The following is a 22,175-nucleotide window of genomic DNA, read 5'->3' as shown; positions in this document are numbered from 1 at the left end:
AAAATTGCACCGATGTTTCTAAAACGAGATCTTCAGAAAAACAAAATTGTATCGACATTGACAGAAGTAAAAAATGGACAAGGAAAAACAAAGGAAATACCTGAGGAAGCTAAAGAAAAAGCAGTAGACTACCAAAGGTGGGTTTCCCTAGAGGAGACATCTCAGTGCAAGCCACTGGAGGCCGACATGGAAAGTCAAGATTATGCCGTTCCAAAATGATTGCTTAAAGCACTAAATATAATACTGCATTATTCTTCTCTATGCAGGAGGGCCATCTTGGACTATTTCAGAAAAGTTCAAAATCTGTTTCTTTTTGCCTCAGAATATCTTGAATTTGTAAAATTCCCAAGCAGAAGTAATAGGAAAATAGTAGAGGTGGGCTTTACATTACAAAAAGCTTGGAAAGCAATAAGAAACAACACAAAAGAACTGGAGAAAGTCAATCTGCAAGTTTTCGAAAAAATACCGGTGGAAATGGTAAATGAAGAAGAAAATGAGAAAGTTGACTGTGAAGAAACAAGTTCAAGGGCTGTGGGAGTACCAAACAAGAAGGCAGGAGCGATCTCCCAGGGGAATACTGGAGACACTAAAGCAAATACGTTAGCGGCATTGCCAGAGATACTTACACAGGTACTTCAGAAGTTAGGACTGGGGCAACAGAACCTTTAGGCAAGATGCAATTGACATAACAAGCTGGAATATCCATGACCCAAATACCTTTACCGCAAGTAGCAGAAAGAAAGCCCTCTTTTTCAATTCGGATGTGATCCTACTCCAAGAGACTTGGCATACACACCCGATAGAAATAGAGGGCTTCACAATATTCACAATACCATCTCTGCAAAAATCTAAGGGCCGACCGTCCGGGGGCTGCTACTAGGAGTTAACAACTCGCTGAGTAAAGAGGTTATAATTCTACACAGCGGAAGGGAGGGTATTCTAGCATGCAAAATAAGGATACAAATATCTGAGGGACTTTTCATCCTCATCGTAGTCAATGTGTATTGGAATCCAGCACAAATTAATCTCCAAAGTTTTCACCGGTCTCTCGATGGTATTGGAAAAGATCGTATTATTCCATGGAGAAGCTAGCGTGATCTTAGGAGGAGACTTGAACACCCAATGTATAACAACACGGGATATAATTACCAGTCTAAAATGGGCGAAAATAACAAAGACAGGAAGACAATGGGTAAATGATCGGACTTAATATGCTACATGGATCAATAGAAGGCGACAGTCCGTCAAGACCAACTTGGTCACAAGGAAACTCCTTCTCCACCTTGGACTAGATTTTAATTTCTGAAGATTTGCAATCAAGAGAAATGTCTCTGGTGACCATTTGGGGAGAAGGGAGCGATCACGCTCGTCTGAAAGTAAATATCAAGTGTTCCAAGAAAATACAACCGGAAAGATACACACATGAGCTTCCCTGAGAAAAGGCAAAGCATTACTAGTAAAGTATAAGAGCGAGGGGGAACAATTAAACACCAAATTAAACTATATTTCCCTAAAAGAGCAAAAAGAGAATTGCAAGCCTGATCATTTTAAGACATTTATTTGGTCTGTTCATCAGCCAATTGCAGGAACATCACGAAATTCATCCCACCATCAACATTATTTTGATGAAGACACCTGGACACAGAAAAATATCCTAAGGAGAGAGTGCAGGCAATTGAAGAAGAACATCACAGACCCAATAAAATTGCGAGAGGAGCTGCAAAAGCTCACTATAGGCTACAAGCATTGGTCGAGAGCAAGAAAAGCACTCTGACACCAACAAGACAACGAGCAGATGCTTGCATCCCTGTGCGTCAATAGCACACAACATTTTTGGTCAATTATAAATAATTTAGATAAGAAGTCAATCAGTAACAGCACTCAATGCAACTTGGTCACAGAAAAGAGTTGGACAGACTATCTCACAAAGAACTTCAAGAACATGTCAGAGATCGAGGAAGAAGTACGGGAAGCCACTCAGTGGGGACTGAAATTTGACATAAAATTAATAGAACAATTTATTTTGAGTTCCTCATCTTCGAAGGCAGCGGGACCCAATGGGTTAACTTACCAGGTTCTAAAAAACAATGTAAAAACATGGGCAAATCTCCTGTACAATCTCTATAGTGAAATAATAGAGACAAAAAGCTTTCCGTCGTCTTGGAAACAAGCAGTAGTAATACCATTCTACAAGGGGGGGGCGATAGATCTCAACCAGAGAACCATAGACCAATCGACCCTCCTGGACATTGAAAGCTAAATATTTATGCAGGTCCTCTTGATAGAACTAGAGGAATGGGCAAAGACAAGAAATATCATCTCCAAGTTCCAAACAGGATTCAGGCATGGCATGTCCACATCATTAAATGGTTTTGCTCTGAGCCTTCTTGCAGAATATTCTAAAAATCACGGAGAGGGCCCACTATGAGGAGCCTAGATAGATTTCTCCAGGGCATTCGATCTAGTCAACAGGGAGAAACTGTGGACAAAACTGAGAGACTGGGGTCTGCCAAGAAGGTTGTTGACAATACTAATTGAACTACATAAAAACACATCATTGATGGTAAGACTAGACGAAGCAGGCCATCTGACAGATTCAATAAGTGTTGAACAAGGTGTGAGACAAGGTTGCTTGGGTGCACCATTCTTTTTTAATCTGCATATGTCGGATCTGGGAGACTTCCCGCAATCATGGGCTATGGCGTGTCCAAATCTGAGTACCATCAATGTCCATTGGCTCGCATATGCAGATGACATCGTCCTGATTGATAGAACAGCAATAGGATTACAACATCTATTGAATGGACTAAGTATTTACACTAAAATTAATGGTTTTCAAGTAAACCCAAAGAAATCCAAAATCTTGGTGCTGAAACATCCTAATAAGCACATCCACTACGGAAAATGGTTCTTTGAAGGGGAAGCCATCACAAGAGCAGATGAGCTGGTGTATTTGGAGTATATGGTGTACTCCTCACCTTCAGCCAACAAAGTAGAAATGGAAATAAGGCTAAAGGTGGACAAATCAGTACCGCAGATGAAAAAGATCTTCTATGGCCTCTGCAAATTTTCAATTATGCCATTACTAAAGTTTTATGTTGCCAAAATAATTCCGGTCATATTGTATGGCATGGAGGCCCAACCGACATTATGGGACATAGATTGGCAAAAAGTGGAAAGCCAATTATGGAAAAGATCTTTGGGCTTGCCCAACTGCCTGCCCATGGCAGTTCTAAGATTTGAACTTGGTCTGAAATCATTGCAGCAATAAGTGGCCTGGAGATTGCTCTCACTATACAGGCTAATAATAATTCCGCAAAGAAACTCACTATACGAGGAGATAAAACAACAGTTTTGGAAAGATACTGCAACAGTTGGAAGTAAAAGTGATGAAAAGTCTGAACGAGGCCGACTCATTGGTGGAAACACTTAAAGAAAATCCCCAGAAAGTGAAAAAAGAAACAGAAACAATGGACTGGATTACAACAGGGTTGGAAATGCGACTCGAAATGCGACTCGCAAAGCCAAAGAATAGCTTCCCAATTGTAGACAAAAAACTGGGAGAAGTACCAACGTACTTACAAAAACATCCAGATAGTGATTCAAGAAATATTTTTCTTTGAACACGTCTAACGGCAAAGGCAGAATGCTATTAACTTCTGCAATGTATGTGCAGACCCAAATACACAGAATCTGCAGCAATTACTTCAAGATTGTGAAGGGACTTGGGAAACGAGAGTAATGTACTTTTTGAAGTTTGTAAATAGAATGGAGCATCTGCTTTCAGAAACTTTTGGAACCTTTTGACATCAGGACACAGCACTGCCTTAACAATTGCAGTAGGTCAGGTCTTAACAAAGATCGGCCTGGCCTCTAAAGAAACATGGCAGATTGCGACCAATGTGCCAGAAGATAATTAGGGGTAACATGGGAGTGGCAAGAATAGTCCCCATTTAAATCGCTTCCTGTGGACATCGGAAAGTCAGAAGGGGTCGAAAAAAATTAGATGCTGCATTTTGGGTCTGCTTGCCGATTGTTCTTGTTAGGCCTTTTCACAAAAGTTCTTATATTAATGCTGAGCCCTCAAATAGTAAGAAATGTAAAGAGTTACTGAAAATGTCTATGCTAAATACTGGAAAAAGAATATTTTAATTTTGTATAGATCAAAATGATCAAAACAAATTTTGAAAAAAAAGAAAAAAAAAAGAAAATGGCGGACAGAGGTAAAAGAGTGTGAAACATCTTCACCGTCGGGGGCCCGAGGGCCGGGAGCAGTGAGAAAAGAGGGGGTAGCCGAGACCCTGCAGCTGCAGAACCGCACACCGAGGTAGAGGGAGGCGTTACTGTGAAAGACCCAGAGGTGGTGCGGACTCTGGCAGGGACAGCAGCGAGGATCCAACAGGAGCACCTAAGAGAGTGCGGCCCGGGAGTAAGAGGATGGCCGGGGACCAGAGCAGAAGAAGAGAGCTGGTGCGGAGCGGGTGCCGCACAGGAAATACTGCTTCGGTCATTCCCAATGCCAGTGTGAAGGAGAGGATCAGAAAGAAGCATGGCAGGAAGAGGGTGGTGAGAGGTGAAGGGCGGAGAATGGCGGGCCGCCGGAGAGAGCAGTAAGCCGGCAGAAGTGCGAGGAAGGAGGAGGCTGTCCTAACTGGAGGGAAGGCGCCCCGAAGGACATCAGGAGAGCGGGTAAAGACTGGAGTGGAGGCGGGCACGCAGAGGGGAGACCGCTGGAGGAAGGTCTGAGCAGCGGAGGACGCTAGGAGAGCGGAAGGAGCGGTCAGGGGTGTAGGAAGAGCGGCAGCAATGAAAGGACGGACCGGACCGCAGAAGAGGTGAGCAGTGGCCCCAGGAGGGTGGAGAGAGACCGCAGGGAGCCCAGGGAGACTGCCTGCAACTGGGAATTGAAGAGGAGGGGTTTGCCCTGCAAACAGAGACCTCACAGGCCCAGAGCAGGCAGTGGGAGGGGAAAGAAGGGCGCAAGGAGGAGCTGAAGTTGCAAACTGGGAGGGAAAGTAAAAAGGACCTGTAGGAGCTAACAAGTGGAGGAGAGGGGCCTGGGGGACACCAGCAGCTACCCAGAGTGCGAGGAGAGGGCGCTGCAGGGAAGGAGCTCCCATAGTGCAAACAGAGCACCGACATAAGAGGGGCAGAGGGCTGGGAGCCTTCCCCATTCAGCCAACAGGAGAGCGGAAGAAAAGGCTGGGCAGCACACAAGCTCGGAGGGGGGACCAAGGCCGAGCAGAGACTGAAGCAAGGTCACTGTGTCCAAGAGGGGAGGGGACACTAGGGGCCCGGAGAAAGGCCAAGAAGCCCATGGGACTCTGAGGTTTGTGAACCAGACCACTGCACACCTGCAAGTGACAAACTGGGTCCGGGGAAGGTGGGAAAGCGGCAATGAAGGAACTGGATCGGTGCGGATAAAGGAGGTGGGCAAACAGAGAGAGGCAGATACTAAGAGGACGAGATCCCAATAAGGGAAGTATACATTTGGAGAACCTGGCCACGGCGAGCAGCGTGTCAGTGGAGAAAGGAAATGGAAGAAAGGGAGTGAAGGAGGCTGATGGGACCAAAAAAGAAAAACCTAAACTTGAGTGCGTGGGATCAGGAAGGGCTCGCCAAGACCCACGTATAAACAAGACTTCCATTCAGCACCAGGTGGAACCAACTACAGATACAATGGCCCTCACCAAGGAAGATCGGCTAGCAGCGCTGGCCAAATTCAAGGGAGAGCTCACGGATACGGTCAAAGCAGAGGGGGCAAGCATAAGGGAAGAGCTCTCTCTGGCCATTGCAGGCAATCGAAGAGACTTTATCAAATTTGCTGGGTAGCCCATCTGTCCCAGGGACTTTATTAGTAGGCAATTCTTTAATCACATTCTCAAGTTCTTCTATCGTGATAGGCACCTCCAATCTATCTCTATCCTCTTCACTGAGTTTAGGGAGATTTATTTCTGTCAGCATTTCTAGTATGTCCACCTCTTCTTCTAGCTCAGGTTCTTTATTCAGATTCTCATAATACTCATAAAAGCACCTATTTACTTCTTCTTGGGTTTCCCGCAAATCCCTGTCACTCCCATGTACCGCCTGTATAGGTTGTCACATGGTTTCACTTTCATATAACCAGGCTAAAAGTCTGCCTGGCTTGTCTCCCTCTGCATGTTGGCATTCTATGTATTTCTTATAGCTTAATTTGCCCAGCCTTTCCCACTGCTCTCTACATTCTCGTTGGAGACGGAGCTCTATCTTAGCCTTTCTCGTGGGACCTGTTCCCATCCCGCATTATAGCTTCCAACTTATTTTCTGCCTTCTGTAACCCTTGCAATATTTCATCCTGTAACCCTTTAGATTTTGCGATCGCTGCCCCTCCTACCACCACTTTGAAGGCCTCCCATAGCTTACCTGCCGAGTCTACACTGCCAGTATTATGCTTAAAATATTCCTGCACTTCTGTTCTCATATGTTCACGGAACCCTGTCTCTTTCAGGGCTTCCACCCTGAGTCTCCAGGTTGGGATTCTGGCCATGGGGGGTTGCACTTGCCATAAGGTAACCAGGGGGGGCATGATCAGACAGGACTCTAGCCTTATATTCAGCATGCAAAAACTCATCTATTGCTTCCTCTCCTGCAAACACACAGTCCAGCCTTGTGTGTAGATTCTGTGGGCTGGAGTAATGCGAATACACCCAGTCCAGCGCATGTAATTTCTGCCAAACATCTGTCAGCTTGAGGGTGTGTAACAACCCACTCAATGCTTTGGCAGCTGGGGCCGGGCAGGGGAATTTACTGTCTAATCTATCTTTAGTCGGGTCAGTGTACAATTAAAATCCCCCCCACCCCATATCATCCCCCAGTCTCTATGTGGACTAATCTTGGAATATAGTACGATGTGGTGTCCTGATTCAGGGCGTACGTATTTATGACACATATTTCTTTCTTATCAAGCAGCTCCCTAACAATCGCCATCCTACCATCATTGTCCACTATGGTCTGAAGGACCTTAAACGGGACCTTCGGCGTGACCCAGGTCAAGACCCCTCTAGCGTACGATGAGTGAGCCAAGCCCACCATTGTCCCTCTCCATTTTTGCATCAATATGTCTAGTTTATCCTTGGTGAGATGGGTTTCCTGTAGAAGCGCTATATCTACTTTTTGCCGCTCAAGATATGTCATAGCCCTGTTTCTTTTTATATAGCTGTTCAACCTTCTGGCATTCCAGGTCACAATTCTAACATCACCCATATTCACATACTGCTTTGGATTCCTTCTCTCCCCTCCATCTTTTCCTCCCCTTTACTAGTGCATCTGTACAGGTCCTTCTCCCTCCCGTTATCCCAACTCCCGTCCCTCCCTCTTCCCCAGCTATCCCCAACTGTTGCCCAGCTCCATTCCTGGATGTCAGGCTACCCCGCATCTCGTCTCTTTCCCAGTCGATTACCGGTACTTAGAGCACAGCAGGAGGATACCGTACTACCAGTATCCGAACTACAGGGGGATGATAGCGTGTCACCTAGTGCTGCACTCTACTGAACAGCACCTATGTCTCCTGTCTATAATTTACAGCGTATCACAGTCATTCGGATATTTAAGCCCCATTTTAACATTATATGCCAGTTGCTGTTTATTCTCGTTCATATCACTGTCCCAAAGATCAATGTCAATGTTCTAATCACTACACAGCATCCTCTACTATATCCCACAGTACGTCTCAGAACAAATGCAGGTTCACTTGTCCTTTCCGCTCTCCTTCCGATCATCAGTCTCTGCAGGACAGTTCTTTGAGTCCAGCCATGCTGTCGCATCCTCCGGAGACTCTAAGAAAAGTGCCTTGTTCTTGTGCACGGTCTTCAGTATCGCTGGGTACAGCAACATGTATTTGTAGCCAGCCTCGCGTAACTTTATTTTCACAGACACGTAGTTCGAACTCTGCTTCTGTACCAGGAAGGTATAATCCGGGTATGCCGTGATGGTCACTGACGCCCTGCTAATCGTTCCTCCTTTGCGAAGTGCTCCAAAATCTTCTCTCTGTCTTTATAGTTCAAGATCGTAGCAATGATCGGCCAAGGAGGGGCTCCTGGTGGCATCCTCCTCGCCAGAGCCCTATGCGCTCTCACCACCGTGAATCCTTGAGTGAGCGATCCACTATCTATTTCTTGCAGAAGCATGTTTTCAATATAGTTTGTTGGGCCTAATCCCTCATCTCCTTCTGGGAGCCCTACGATGCGTATACTATTTCTTAGCGCTCGTTCTTCTTCTTCCTCAGCTCTGTTCTCCCAGGTATGCACTCGTCATTGCAGCAAGGCCACCTCCTGAGCATTGGCGGTGCAGGTACTCTTATTCTTTTACCTCTTTTTCTAGTCCTCCTGTACGTTCAGCCAATGCTCTAACATCTTGCCTCAGGAGGTTGACATTCACTCTGACGGCGTCGATCTTAAATTCTAACGAGGCCTTCAATTCCTCTATGGCGACGTTGATTTCACCCTCCCATGAGGACTTCAGCTCGGCAATAGTTTCCATGATCTGTTGATCGTCGCTCGCCGGGATTACTCCTCCCCGCGAACCTTGCTCTGTAGTTTTTGCAGTTTCTACTACTGGAGCTGATTTGGCAAAACTGTCCATCGTCGGTTGTTTCCCCTTGGCTTTACTTGTTTAAGACGCCATTCCCAGTTCCATGTGTGGCACTGTCACGACCAACGTCTCTGGCAATGTCATCTCTTGGGTGAAACGGTGCTAATGTGTCACCGTCTGGTAATTGTCCAGTGGGGTCTCACTATCCCTTTCTTAGGCAGCCTTATCAAGATCTGATCTGATCTTTCTGTGTCAGGGTTGTATCGTGCTTCTGTGGAGGTCTGCTGTCTCACCACGGTCCCTGTCGCCTTTCTTGCTTACCACTGTCTGTCGTGGGGCTGTGCTATGGTCTTTTGCTGGCCTCGACATTACAAGCGGGTTCCTTGGCACTTTTGAACTGTGGGAGCCTAAGGTGCCCTGGGAGGCTGCACAGTTCCAGCTGTGTGTGGCAATGGTCCTGCACCAATGGTCCATTTGTCCCTTATTGTGTTATTGGGGCACCTATTTTGCACCGTCCTTCGCTGGCTTGACCAGTGTTAAAGCACCATATGTATTTCACCCCTGTGAGCCTAGGCTTCTGACGTGGCATGCTTACACTTTACCAGCCTCTAATAACAAGTTTCACTTTGATATTGTCTTAGCCCTCTTGCAGGCCTTTAGTATCACAGCCGTGTTTCAGCTGCTTTATGCCGTGAGGACCGCTTCCAAGTTTGTTTGCCGTTCTTGCTGTGGTGGAAAGTTCCTATAAAGAGAACTCTCCAGCTGCCGAAATTCACGGGTCTGTTATCTCCAGTGTGTATCTTTCGTCCCTTGATACATTCAAACCAAGTACCTGTGGCCTGTGGAACCTCTCCGAGGCCCGGCTTTGTCAATTTCGTTCCTACTGAAGCTCCGGCACCAGCTGATATCATACAGTTGCAGCGCGTGACAACCTAGTTTCTGCTTCTGCTACAGACGTTTGATGCCGTCTCGCCATCTTTTCCACAGGGGCGCCGGCTGTGCCTTTTTAGCTCGGATGCTGATGTAGTGGGGGGATTTATATAACCTCCAAGTATCGCTGCATGTGACTCGTCCTTGCAGCTGCTAATTTGTGGTCCTATTCCAATTCCAGGACACCGTTGGTCGGCTCTGAATGCGCCGCATTCGGCTCAGCTCGGCCGCCTCCAAGATCTAATTTGCGATGATCTTCTTTTTCACCCGGGTCACTCAGGCAGGCTGAGCACTGCTGTGCGTTCTATATAACACCTTTTATCTTCTAGAGTCAGCTCTTATTATCTCCGGAACCGGAGCGAAGCGGTTCTTTCACCGGGAGTCACTGGCTTGATGATAGCAAGCGCGCGGTGGCACCCGCCATTCGATCGGGGCAAATAGCCACTCTAGTGCTTTGTGCTCTGCACTGCAGGGGCACGATCTGCGATGTTACTCCATGACTCCCAGCAGTGTGTGCATATATCAGAGCAGCAAAGGACAGTTTGCTTTCTATTTCTGGATCTGCCTTTTTGTGTTACAGTCACCATTCATCTCCCGTACGGCTCGCCGGCGTATTCCTTTGTGTTGAAGCGGCCACCATTCTGTCCATATCGCTGCGGGACTGCGCTGCTTTTCATTCTTTCATAACTCCTGTTTCCCGCATCCATTGCATTCCAGGAGGCGATCACCACTCGCTTCGCATATTCATTCTGCTACGGGTCCGTTCTTATGTTTCCAACATTATTCTGGTTCTTTGTGTGAATCAGGATCTTTCAGGATCAGCAGGAAACACAACATATCCCATGGCTGTTAAGCCACGCCCCCTCAGGAAGGGGTACTTTTGTTTTTACTGTGGGTGGGAGGGGACTCACTAGACAACCAGGGGTGGCTTTTATGAAAAGGGATGGGGCATGGAAGTTAGCCCTTCCTGGGGGCAGATTGGCAGTGTAATCTGCCAATCTGCCCCTAGGAAAGGGCCAATGTGTTTTTACTGCTGGGTTGAGTCACTACACCACCAAGGATGGCTTGTATGAATGGGGAGGGGATGGCCCTCCCCCTTCCTGCTCCAAATGGATGGGAACCTTGGGGGGCACCCTGGGACTGCTGCTGTGCTTGGGGACGGTAGACCCACATGGGATGAGGATGTCCAATGCCGGGGACATCACCCCCAACAGTCCTGGAGTTCTGGATGTGCTGTGTTACAGCTTTTCCCTCCAGGGAGTCATTGACACACTGCCAGGGCTCACTGCTAGGGAAAATCTGTAACACAGGCCAGCTCAAGCTCCAGGATGGTCGGGGGGGTGATGTCTCTGGCCTTGGGCGCTTATCTCCTTTGTGGGTCGACCGTCCCCAAGTCCAGCAGTAGTCCCAGGGTGCCCACCCCCTTCACCCCCCCCCCCCCCAGGTTCCCATCCCTCCCTGGAGGGTAAAGCTGTAATGCAGCCCAGCCAGAGCTTCAGGACGGTCAGAGTTGATGTCCCTGGCCTTGGGCATCCGTCTCCCATGTGGGTGTACCATCCCCAAGCACAGCGGCAGTCCCAAGGTACCCTGCAGTGTCCCCATCCTTTCCTGGAGGAAGAAGCTGTAACGCAGGCCATCCAGAGCACCAGGATAGTCGGGGGTGATGTCCCTGGCCTTGGGTGGCTGTCTACCATGTTGGTCGACCATCCCCAAGCACAGCGGCAGTCCCAGGGTGCCCCTGTAGTGCCCCCACCCTTTCCCAGAGGAAGAAGCTGTAACGCAGGCCATCCAGAGCACCAGGATAGTCGGGTGATGTCCCTGGCCTTGGGTGGCTGTCTCCCATGTCGGTCGACCATCCCCCAAGTGCAGCAGCAGTCCCAGGGAACCCCGGCAGGGTCCATGTCCTTGGCCTGTTACAGCTTTTCTCTCTGTGAAGGGAACCCTGCCGGGGCACCCCGAGACAGCCGTTGAGCTTGGGTGCAGTCCACAGAAATGGGAGACAGGCACATAAGGCCGGGGACATCAACCACCGCCCCATCCTCCAGGAGCTCTGGCTGCGCTCCGTTTGAGCTTTTCCCTTTGGGTAGGGATGGGGACCCTGCCAGGGCTCCCTGGGACTGACACTGCACTTGGGCATGGTCAACCCACATGGGAGACACCCACTCAAGGCCAGGGACATCACCCCTGACCATCATGGAACTCTGGCTGGGCTGCGTTACAGAATTTCCCTTCAGGAAGGGGACCTTGCTGGGGGTCCCTGAGACCGACGCTGCACTTGGGGATGGTCGACCGACATGCGAGATAGGCACCCAAGGCCGGGGACATTACCCTCCCACCTTGCAGGAGCTCTAGCTGCACTGCGTTAGAGCTTTTCCCTCCAGGTAGGACTGGAGACCCTGCTGGGACTCCTTGTGACCGGTGCTGGACTTTGGGATGATCAATCCACATGGGAGACAGGTGCCCGTGGGCGCGGACCTTACCCCCCCCCCCACCTTCCAGGAGCTCTAGCTGCACTGCGTTAGAGCTATTCCCTACGGGTAGAGATGGGGACCCTTCCAGAGCTCCTTGGGATTGCCACTCGACTTTGGGCGGTCAACACTTTTCCGCCCAGGTCAGTGCACATGTGAGGTACTGTTTTCGTCAGGACACCTGTGGGAACGCAGGACATGTGTTGTTGCCAGTGTGTTTCGGTGGTTTCCTGGTGGCAAATGTCTGAAAATGATGCTTTTTCCCCCTATGTTTTGGACTTTGCCGGACCTTGTGGGTAATAGATTCTCGGGCAATTCACGCAAGTTAAACCTCTTTGGATTCCCACGGGTGTCTTCTTTTCAGAAATGCATGGGGTTCCCCGTTTTCCTTTGGTGACTGCAACACCCCATGCCCAAATCTGTGGGTGGCCCACTGTTACGCTCACCTGACTCCCACGGAGGCGCTGGCCTGGTTCGCGCTGCTGTGACCTCTTCTAAAGTGATGCGCAGGGTTCGGAAGATGGACTGGACCGGGCCCTCAAATCTGGCTTGTCTGGCTCGCAGAAGTATCCTTCTGTAGGCGAAAATAGGGGATTAACTGTCTGCGGGGTAATGCAATCGGCCTCCCACTTTCCCCTCTCACCCTCCTTGAAACCCTTCTGTGATTTCTTGTAGCGTCTCACCTTAGGGTCGGGAAGGACGAGCTCTCCATCCTGCTTCTGATACAGGGGCGCGTTGGTATCCAGTTACTTCACTGGATTTTCGGATTGGTGAGAACCAAACTTGCTTGGCTTCCAGGTAAGTTTTTTTTGATAAGCGGTTCCCCTTGTGTCCATGCATTAATGTACTAATGCTAGTGTCTTTTTCCCCATAGGGGCCGGGGTACGGAATGCCGGGGAACAGGCACCGACCCGAGATGAGAGGTGAAATCCTTGTAGAAATCAGGTAAGTCTTTAATGAGCGTTTTTTGGTAATGTCTTTTCATTCGCTCATTAATGCTGATGTCTCTTTTTCCCCATAGGGGCCAGGGTCCGGAAATGCCAGGATGCGGCGCGGACCCGAAATGAAGAGGGAATGAATCAACAGGTAAGTCTTAACATGGAGATTTAGCTTTCCTTATTCCCTTCTCTCTCTCACCTTTTGTTCTGGTCTTTTTCTCCCTAGGCGCTGGGGCGTGACTGCGAATCCAGATGATCGCTGCTGAACATGGAGGCGCCCTGTAAAGGTGAGTGGAATGCGGCGCTGCAGCGATCGACGCGATGAGCTTTTAAATTAAAGTCTTCCTTTTCAGGATTGTCGGCGAGATGTCTCCGGGATGCGGAATTAGCAGGTAAGGACTTTTCCTTCTTCTGTTCTCTTCTTCTCTTCCTTTGCAGGTGATCCAGGATGCTGGCAAGCGTGGCAGAAGTCAGGATGCAGGAGCAGACACGGTGAGCGTCCAGCTGCTAGATGCAGAACAACGCGAAGCACGTGTGGCTGTTCAGGTGGGGTTTAAATAGCCTTGGAAGAAGTTCCAGGTATGTATCTTTCCCCGACCACGCCCGGATGGTAAATTAGTCCCACAGGTAAAGTAGTTCCTTTCAGGCCTCAAGGAGGCCGGGATCCTGCAGCATGGTCTGCATCAGGTAAGTGCACCCAAGCATTCCCATAATGAGCCTGGCGCCTATGGCGCCAGGACTGATGTTTTTTATGAGCCTGGCGCCATAGGCGCCAGGACACTGTCCAAAGGGCCCCTATATGGGGTTGCTGGGTCCTTCCTTGGGGACTGGATGTCCGCCTTCGGGGACGCCGGGCTTGAACCGGCTCCCCGGGAGCGGGCTTCATGACACCCACAAAGCCAAATCCAGTCTTCCCCAGGGCATTTGATATACCAGTGGTTTAGCCTTTTCCCTTTGCATCCAGGTAGGTGCACCCACACATGTGAAGTACAGTTTTTGTCGGGACACCTGTGGGAAGGTAAGGCATGTGTTGTTGCCCGTGTGTTTTGGTGGTTTCCTGGTGGCAAATGTCTGAAAATTGTTGTTTTTCCCCTACATTTTGGACGTTGCCAGGCCTTGCAGGCGTTAATGCATGATTGTTTGTTTTGGGAAACATTACAGAAAATCTGTGATTTCCTAACTAGAAGAGTTGGGTAATGTAGCGGTGCATTGTTTTTCTCAATATACACAGATGCCATTACCACACAGGTCCAAACATGTCCAGCACATACCTTTTATTTTGTCAGTTTTCCAATTGTTTCCCCAAACTACGGGAATTGAACCTACATAGTTGTTGCTTGACCTGCACAGATGACCCCTTCCTCAACTTGGAATTTTGTCTGCTTTTCAGAAAGATATGCCTTTCTGTTTTCCCATTCAGCTTTCATACCCTCCTCTTCCATTCCGTCGAAACATGACCTATTTATAATTTTAAAAAAAGGGAACCATCGCCTACCTCCCACAAAACTTATGGTAACCTTATAAAAAATGTTTTTCTGTTTCCAGTCAACCTGTTCCTGAAAGCTTGGCAAATGGTGAATTCACAACAGCAAACCATTTGTTCCTAGCTCTTACAAGGAAAACACCACAGGCTTCTTTGTACCTTATTTTATTGGCATTTTCTGATAAAAACACAAAATGTAGTCCCTTTTTTTGTTATTTTCTTTCATGCCCCTACAGCAAATTAGGAATCCTTGGTGGTGTTAACCGCTACATGTAGAAAAAAAAGGGTGCACATTTGGCCAGGATATCACTTGTAACAAAAAACGTTACAAGGGATTGAATGCCAACATATCGAAATGTCCAAAAAAAGGGCCCAGTATAGGGGGGGGGGAAACCCTCAGCAGCGTTAAAAAGAGGACATTTTGTGAGAAGGTCTTTAACTGTTATCCAACACAATTAAATGCTCATCATAACCTGACATGATTCTGATCATCCCCTACCTCCAGAGCTCCTCCCCAGGACCCCCAAGTAGGGGCTGTGGTAGGTATAGAGATATGGAAAAGCCAGGCTGTAGTAGGTCTTGGGCGTGGACTTCGAGAGGATAGATAAGGATTTGGCAGTCTGGGAATTGTTTTTCTTCTTATCAAGTTCCTCATTGGTGGTGGAATGAAAAAGGTTGCTGCCCTCAAATGGAAGGTCCAATATGCGCTCCTGGACATCTTGGTTGAATTCGGTAGCCCGAAGCCCGAAGCCAGGCAGTTCTTCTCATGTCCGTAGCGATGCATATGGCCCGGCCTGAGGTGGCTATGTGAGCCACCGTGGACTCCATGATTTCCTGCGCCACAATTTTAGCTTCTGCCAGCTCCGCCTTGAAGCGTGCCTAACTCAGTACCAGAGGTTCAGGAAAGAAGTCCGCTATTTCCTGCCAAAGCCTTTGATTTACAGCAGCGGGCATAGCGTCGCATTAGACTGATGAAGGTGCAGCGAGACGTTTGAATAGACCTTCTTTCCATACGCCTCCAAGATATTCTCCTCCTTGCCTAGGAGAGCCAATGTAGCAGAGGAAGACTGCGGCTTGGAGTAGAGTGAGGCCGCAGCAATCACTGAAGAGTATGGTTGAGGGTGTGCCGACAGCAAAAGTGAATCCCCCTCCAATTGCCTGTACTTGGCGTTGAGGCGCCGATTGGTAGGCTGCGCCGAATGGGGTTTAAGCCATCCCTTTTTGGCCAATGCCACAACGTCTTTCTGCATCTGAATCCCCGTTCTAGCCGCGGGGCGTAGAGTGAGGATCTCAGCCAGGATCCCCACCTCTGGCTGTTCAACCTCGGGCTGTGGAAGCCTCAAGTATTCGGCTAGACCTGTGAGCCGTTCATGAAATGCCCGGGCCGAAGACAGTGTTTTGAGGTCCTCCTCCTCATCAGTGTCTGTGTCCTGCTGGTCCGGAGCAGCTGGAGGAGTACTGGACGCCGAAGGCTGCGGTGTGCTGACCGGAGCCGGAGGCTGGTGCGGGAGCAGGAATCGGGGGGGCAGGTACTGATGGGCAAGGCGTGTACAGCTGGGGCTGTGCAGGAGGCTGAGGTGCTGCAGCCACAGGAGGAACGGTCTTGGGTGCTAGTGGCTGGACTGGAGGCAGCATGTTCCTGATCACATCCCGAAGGATGGTTCTCATCTGAGGGGACTTCATAAGAGCAATGAACTTTTCCAAAAAACCTGTCCTCACAGGTCGGTGTTGCACTAGGTTGTGTGGGCGTAGGTGCAGGGCCCTGCGGTTGCAGAGGCCTGGGCGTACTCTGCCTTGCTGCATGCAGGGTGTATCTGCCCTGCAATGCTGAAGGATATGCTGTAGGCCACATACCTGGTGAAGACCAGCCCACCTGGAAACTCGTTCCCCTACCTGCTCCCCGAAGGGGGGTGGCATCTGACGAGTAGCCATTTTGTCTGGCGCAGCGGCCATTTTGTCAGGCTGCATGCCACGTGCCTGTGCTGTGGCCCTTGCCGTGCTGGACCCGGCCTCCTCCTGGACTCATGGCTGTGGAGCTTGAGGCCTACCCTGCACCTCAGGATGGGGCCTGGTAGGCGGGCCCTTGGCTGTGTCGCCGGTAGTGCTGCGTACAGGCGCCCCCTCAGACATTTGTCCGGTTGTAGGGCCTAGCCCTTCAGGTGGACCCCCAGTAAAATAACCTTTCGATCCCTCAGCAACGTCACTGGTAGGCTCTGGCGACCCCTCAGCCTGGTGGCCGGTAGCTGAAGCAGCCTTGGTACCTACACAGGTGCTAGACCCTGAACAGTCCTTCCCACTCGGACGTTTCCTGGTGAATGAGTCGTCCTTGCGGGGTGCAGATGAAAACAGTGGCTTTACCTTGAGCTTTGACTTGTGCTTGATGAAGTCTTTCAAGTCCTCTTGAAGCGATCGTTCGAGGAGCTCGCTCCACCGAGCTAACCTGTTCTTCCAAGCGCGCGGTGTAAGTGCGTCACACGCGGGACAACCCTCCCACTCGTGATCGGGGTCAAGGCAGCAGAGGCAAAGGGAATGGGAGTCAGACATAGGGAAGAGCCCTTCGCAGGCTGGACACCGGCTGAAGCCCAATGACGTCGACATGCGCCGGGGAGGAGCGTGGCGCCAGAGGGCCGAGTACCTGATTAAAGGCAAAAAGACAAAATACAGTATCCGGGGAAGAGTGCATGGAATTACAAGGCCGAAACCAAATGCAGGAGCGCTCGTGAAAGCGGTGCGCCCCCGTCAACGTGGAAAAGAGGACTGAGGAGTGGCGCCGGTGGGAGGAGTCAGCAGCTGCACCTCTAAATTTAAAGGGGAAGAAGATTTTTTCTGGTGAAAAAGGTTCTGTCTCCCGTCCCTAGCGAGGGACACCCATGCAGTATGGAGGAAAGGGGATGGGACGTAGGAGTATGGATGGGACCATGGGAGCACAACTGCAGCAGATTGAAAACCAGGGTCTGGAAGGCCAATTAGAAAGAGGCTGCAACCCAACGAAGCCAGAAACCTGCGGAGGGTCTGCTGGAGCAGAGGGTGGCCGGGAATGCATAACACCTGCGGCCATGCCAACAGATCTGGAAGGCATCTCCCAGAGACCCCTGCCTCGTTCTGTCCATGTGGCAAAATGTGGGCTCTTCGAATTCAGCAGGGATGCAAACAAATACAGGTCAGCAAACCTCCAACGCTGGAACAGGGGCAACAAGGAGTTGGTGTGCAACTCCCACTCGTAGGTGTTGAAACCCAGGTGACTCAGCTGATCTGCTTCTGCATTGCTGTCCCTGGGAGGTGGACTGCTGACATACATACTCCATTCGGCAGGGCCCATTCCCAGATCGATTCCGCTCAATGCATGGGGGGGTTGTGGGGAGAATGGGTGCCGCCTTGCTTGTTCAGGCCAAACATCATAGTAGAGTTGTCCATCCTGCCAGAACGACTTGTGCCTGATGAAATGCCTGATGAAGAGTCTCCATCCTGGACCAAGCACCATGAATCGCGTAGCTTGCCAGCACGGAAGAGAGGAGTCAGTCATCACCACTAGGGTAGGCTCCGGTCGGGTGAAGGGGGGCCTCCACTGAAACATTGGCATCCATCAGCGAAGATCGGGCCGTTGGAGCAGTGGTATTGGGATCCTGTCCGACAGACCCCCATCTCCTGATCCCGGCCACCAGGTGGAGCTGGATGCACCTCATTTTGAGGCGAGCGTGCTGTACCATGTACCATGCTGAGGTTGTTGTGATGGCAGAAAGTGCCCCACCGACCTTGCTGAAGGTAGTGTTACAACGTACCCCTAGGAAGACCAGTTTCTGAGATGGGCAAACTGTGACTTCCTCTGGCTGAGGGAGAACCCCAGCTGATGAAGTCTATCTGCCAATCTCTGGCAGGAGTGCACCACCCCTTCAGGTTACCCCGCCCTTACCTAGCCATTTGTCCAAATAAGGGTACAGGTGATGGTCCTCCAAGTAGAGAAGGCCCACCGCTGCGTTCATCAACTTCGTGAAGACACGAGGAGCCGAGTTCAGGCCGAAGGGCAGCACCGTGTACTAAAAGTGGTATGACATAATCGTGAACCGCATACATTTCCGATGCGGTTGGAAGATGGGAACATGCAGGTACGGATCCTTGAGGTCCAGGGAACATATCCAGTCCCCTACAGACAGAGACTTGGCTATGTGCGCTGGAGTAATCATCTTGATGCGTTCCAGCAGTAAAGAAAGATTTAGAAATGACAGGTACCGGACAACCCTCAGGCTGCTCTGGTTGTTCTTGGGTACCATAAAAAATCCTGGAATAGTACCCGGAGCCTCTGTCTACAAGAGGAACCGGTTCCATCGCCTGAATCTACAAGAGCGAAAGGACCTCCCGTAAAAGAGCCAGGGATCTGATCTGACGAAGAGGAGCAGAGGATGGCATAGGCAAAGGAAGAGGAAGACTGAAGCCCGAGGAGACTATGGGTAGGATCCATGGGTTGCTGAAAATGCGCTTCCAGGTTTCCTGGAACAGAGCCAAACGGACCCCCACAGGCGAGCTGTGTTCCCAGACCTTGATGTCATTGCTTTTTGGCATCAGTAGAGGAGGGGAAGCGGAAAGCCCCAGACAACATCCTCTGCTGCTTCCTCCCGTTGTCGCTGGGCAACCTGTCAGGCCTCCGTGTACCGCTGTCTCTGAAGCCCTTGAAGCCGGAGAAGGCGCGAGACTGAGGGAAGGATTTCTGACCTGGTTTTGTTGGGATGGCCAAGGACTTGGCGGTTTGGGTGGAAGTTTTCTTTGTCAACTCGTCATCGGTTGATGAATGAAAAAGGTCCACGCCCTCAAAGGGCAGACCCAGGATCTGTTCCTGCACGTCAGAAGAAAACTTAGTGGCGTGCATCCATCCTGTCCTTCTCATCTCGACTCCAAGGCACAGCCCTCTGCTGCCTGTGTAATTGTGAGAGACCGAAGACTCCATGAGGTCCTGCGAAATGGCCTGGGCATCTGCCAGCCCGGACTTCAAAGACGCCTGCTTGTCCAAAGGGAAGTTGGGCAGAAATTCCCAGAGCTCCCACCACAGCTTCTGGTTAGCTGCGGCCAAAAGGCGGTCTGGGTTTGCTTGCCACAGATGCAGTCCTGAGATGGAATAAGAGCGCTTTGCCAAAGACTCAAGGACTTTATCTTCCTTCGAGAGGCAATTGGAGGTTTCTCCCGTGGAGGAAGATGTCGAAGATGATGGTTTAGAATACAAGGAGGCCGCAGCCACCGCTGAGGAATGCGGCTGCGAGGCACGGCGGATTGGCTCCCTGTCCGTCAGCCTAAACATGCTGTCCAACATCTTGTTCATCTGCGCTTTGGCCCTGGGGCTTCTCCCAGACCTGTTGCGCCACCTGCAGAACATCCTTCTGGAAAGGGATGCTAGAGCTGATTGTGGTGCACTGCCCCAAGACCTATGCTAGCACTCCCAACTCCTGGGGGGCTTCCTCGGGCAAAGAGCTTCCCCCCCTCAAGAACTCTGCCAGGCCCTGAAGGCCTTAACGGATGCAGAGGGCTCATCATCCTGGGCGCCGTCCTCATCATCGTCGTCCCTTCCCACCTTTTTCACAGACCGAGGGGAATCGGGGCACTGGGACACAGGTGCCAGCAGCCGCAGACAAGTCCAACGGCTGTTGAGGGGGAGGCGTTGGTGGTACAGGAGGTGGTGGAGGGGTCAGAACAACTGGTAGGGCCTGGACCGGCACTGGAACCGGCAGCGCTGGAGGAACGGAAGACGTACCTAGCGGAGGGGACCAGGGTGGCACCACCTGCAGGATGCCCTCATTCACAATGTCCTTCAGACTTGCATGTAGCCACAAGGCTGTCATGGGTAGATGTAGCCCAGAGGAGACCAGAAGCCTGCAGCGTAGGATCCGCTATCACTTCCAGAGGGAAGGGGGCTGGGATAATCCTGTAAAGCCCATTGGATGGGCGAAAGCACTGGCGGGCCCGTAGCTGGATCCAAGCTGGCCACCAGTCTGGCAGGCTCTGCCACAAGCCTCTCTGCCCTTTTGAAGCCTTGCACCATGCCCTGGGCAGGAGGGCGCAGAAGCCCCAAGCCAAGAGAGGCCTCAGACATGGGAGCATCTTGCACCCGAAGGAGTGGCGTCGACCTTAGAGATCCCTCTGGTAGGCGCTGAGCCCTCAGCTGGACGTCTGGGTAGTCATAATGCCCTGACTCACAACCTCGAAGCAAGCTCCGGTAGGCTGGATGCAATTTGCACCTGTGATGGTAGACATGTTGGATCGTGCCGAGGACAGACTCTTGGAGGTAGCAATCGAAGATATCTTACCCCCTGGAGTACAATAAGATGACGAACTTGAAAGCCCTTCCGAGGACAGCATGGAGGTACCCTGAGCCCTTCAACTTGGGAGCCGTTAGCTTTAGAGGCCCCGGGCCTGCCAGAACCTGAATTCGAGGAACTCTGATCCGTAGGAACACACAGGGAAGAAGTTGCAGCGCTGTGGAGCCGTACTGTACAGAAGGCCTACCCTATCTTGGCGAGAGGTCCTGGAGATGAAGTCCTTAAGGTGTGGTGGAGGAGAAGTGTGAAAGATCTCCCTCCACCGCAACAACCGATTATTCAATGCCCTGCGACCGAGAGCCTTGTAAACCGAACATGCATCCCAATGGTGGTCGGGCCCCCGAACACTCTAGACAGAGTGCATGCGGGTCTGAGGCCAGGAACGAGAGGTCGCATGAGGCACATCTTGTGAATCCTCCAGCGGCCGACATACGCCAGGGGAGACGAGGCACCAAGTAAAGTTAAAGAAGATTGAAAAAACAAAACGGGGAGTAAGCAAAAGCTAAAAAAAAGTCTCTGCGCTGGCTGCCATGTCCGCCACCACCCATGCGGAAAAAGCGACTGAGGTGAGGTGCCAGAGGGTGGGGGCTTGGCAGGGCGTTCCCGTGCCCGAGGCTGCACCCCCACACGCTATACTAAATTTTAAAGGGGAAGCTCCATTTTTCGTTGCCAAAGGTTCCAGTACCGTCCCCATGTTGGTGGACAGCCACAAGGATGGAGAAAAGGGGACGGGACGCATGAGTACCAATGGTTGCTGAGGGGGAGGCGTTGGTGGTACAGGAGGAGGAGGGGTCTGGATAACCCATAAGGCCTGGACCGGGGGAGAGACAGGCACCGGCAGAGCCGGAGGAACAGATGGTGGGCCCAGAGGTGGAGGCCTAGGAGGCACGAGCTGCGTGATCACCTCCTGGACTATATCCGGGAGGAGCCTCGTTAACTGCAGTGAACGCATAAGAAGGTAGCGCTCAAAGAAGCGGTCCTCGCAAGCCGCCAGATCTTGAGGGGGCCGGCTCTCTGCAGCACTTGTCCTCTGTTCCGGATCTAAGTGCCGAGGACAGGGCCTCGGGGGAATGCCCTCTCGCGCTATACTAAATTTAAAGGGGAAGCTCAATTTTTTACTGACAAAGGTTGGAGGATGTTCACAAGGATGGAGGAAAAGTGATGGGACGTATGAGTATATAATGGCCCCGGTTCTCCCTTTGGCTGGCTCGTCCAGCCTTTCTGTCTTATCTACACACAGCTAATCTCCTTCCCTGGCTTCCGGTGTCATCCCTTTTATACTTTCCTGAGTATAAGATGTCAAATCCCCTGATTAGCATATCTTACATAAGCAAAAAGCGGTTTGGCCTGTCGGCCCGAAAAAGCTGTTCAGCTTACCAGACCAGTATCAGTGTTCAACATCTTTTCATGGAGGCAAAAAGCTGGTTTCTTTAAAAGCAAGGCCGATGCATATTGCCGAAACCTTTTACCTAGTTATACTAGCTGC

This window comes from Ambystoma mexicanum, chromosome 3q (assembly GCF_040938575.1).
Source record: "Ambystoma mexicanum isolate Mex_15411 chromosome 3q, UKY_AmexF1_1, whole genome shotgun sequence".
Lineage (NCBI taxonomy): Eukaryota > Metazoa > Chordata > Amphibia > Caudata > Ambystomatidae > Ambystoma > Ambystoma mexicanum.
Note: the sequence above shows the minus strand (reverse complement) of the source record.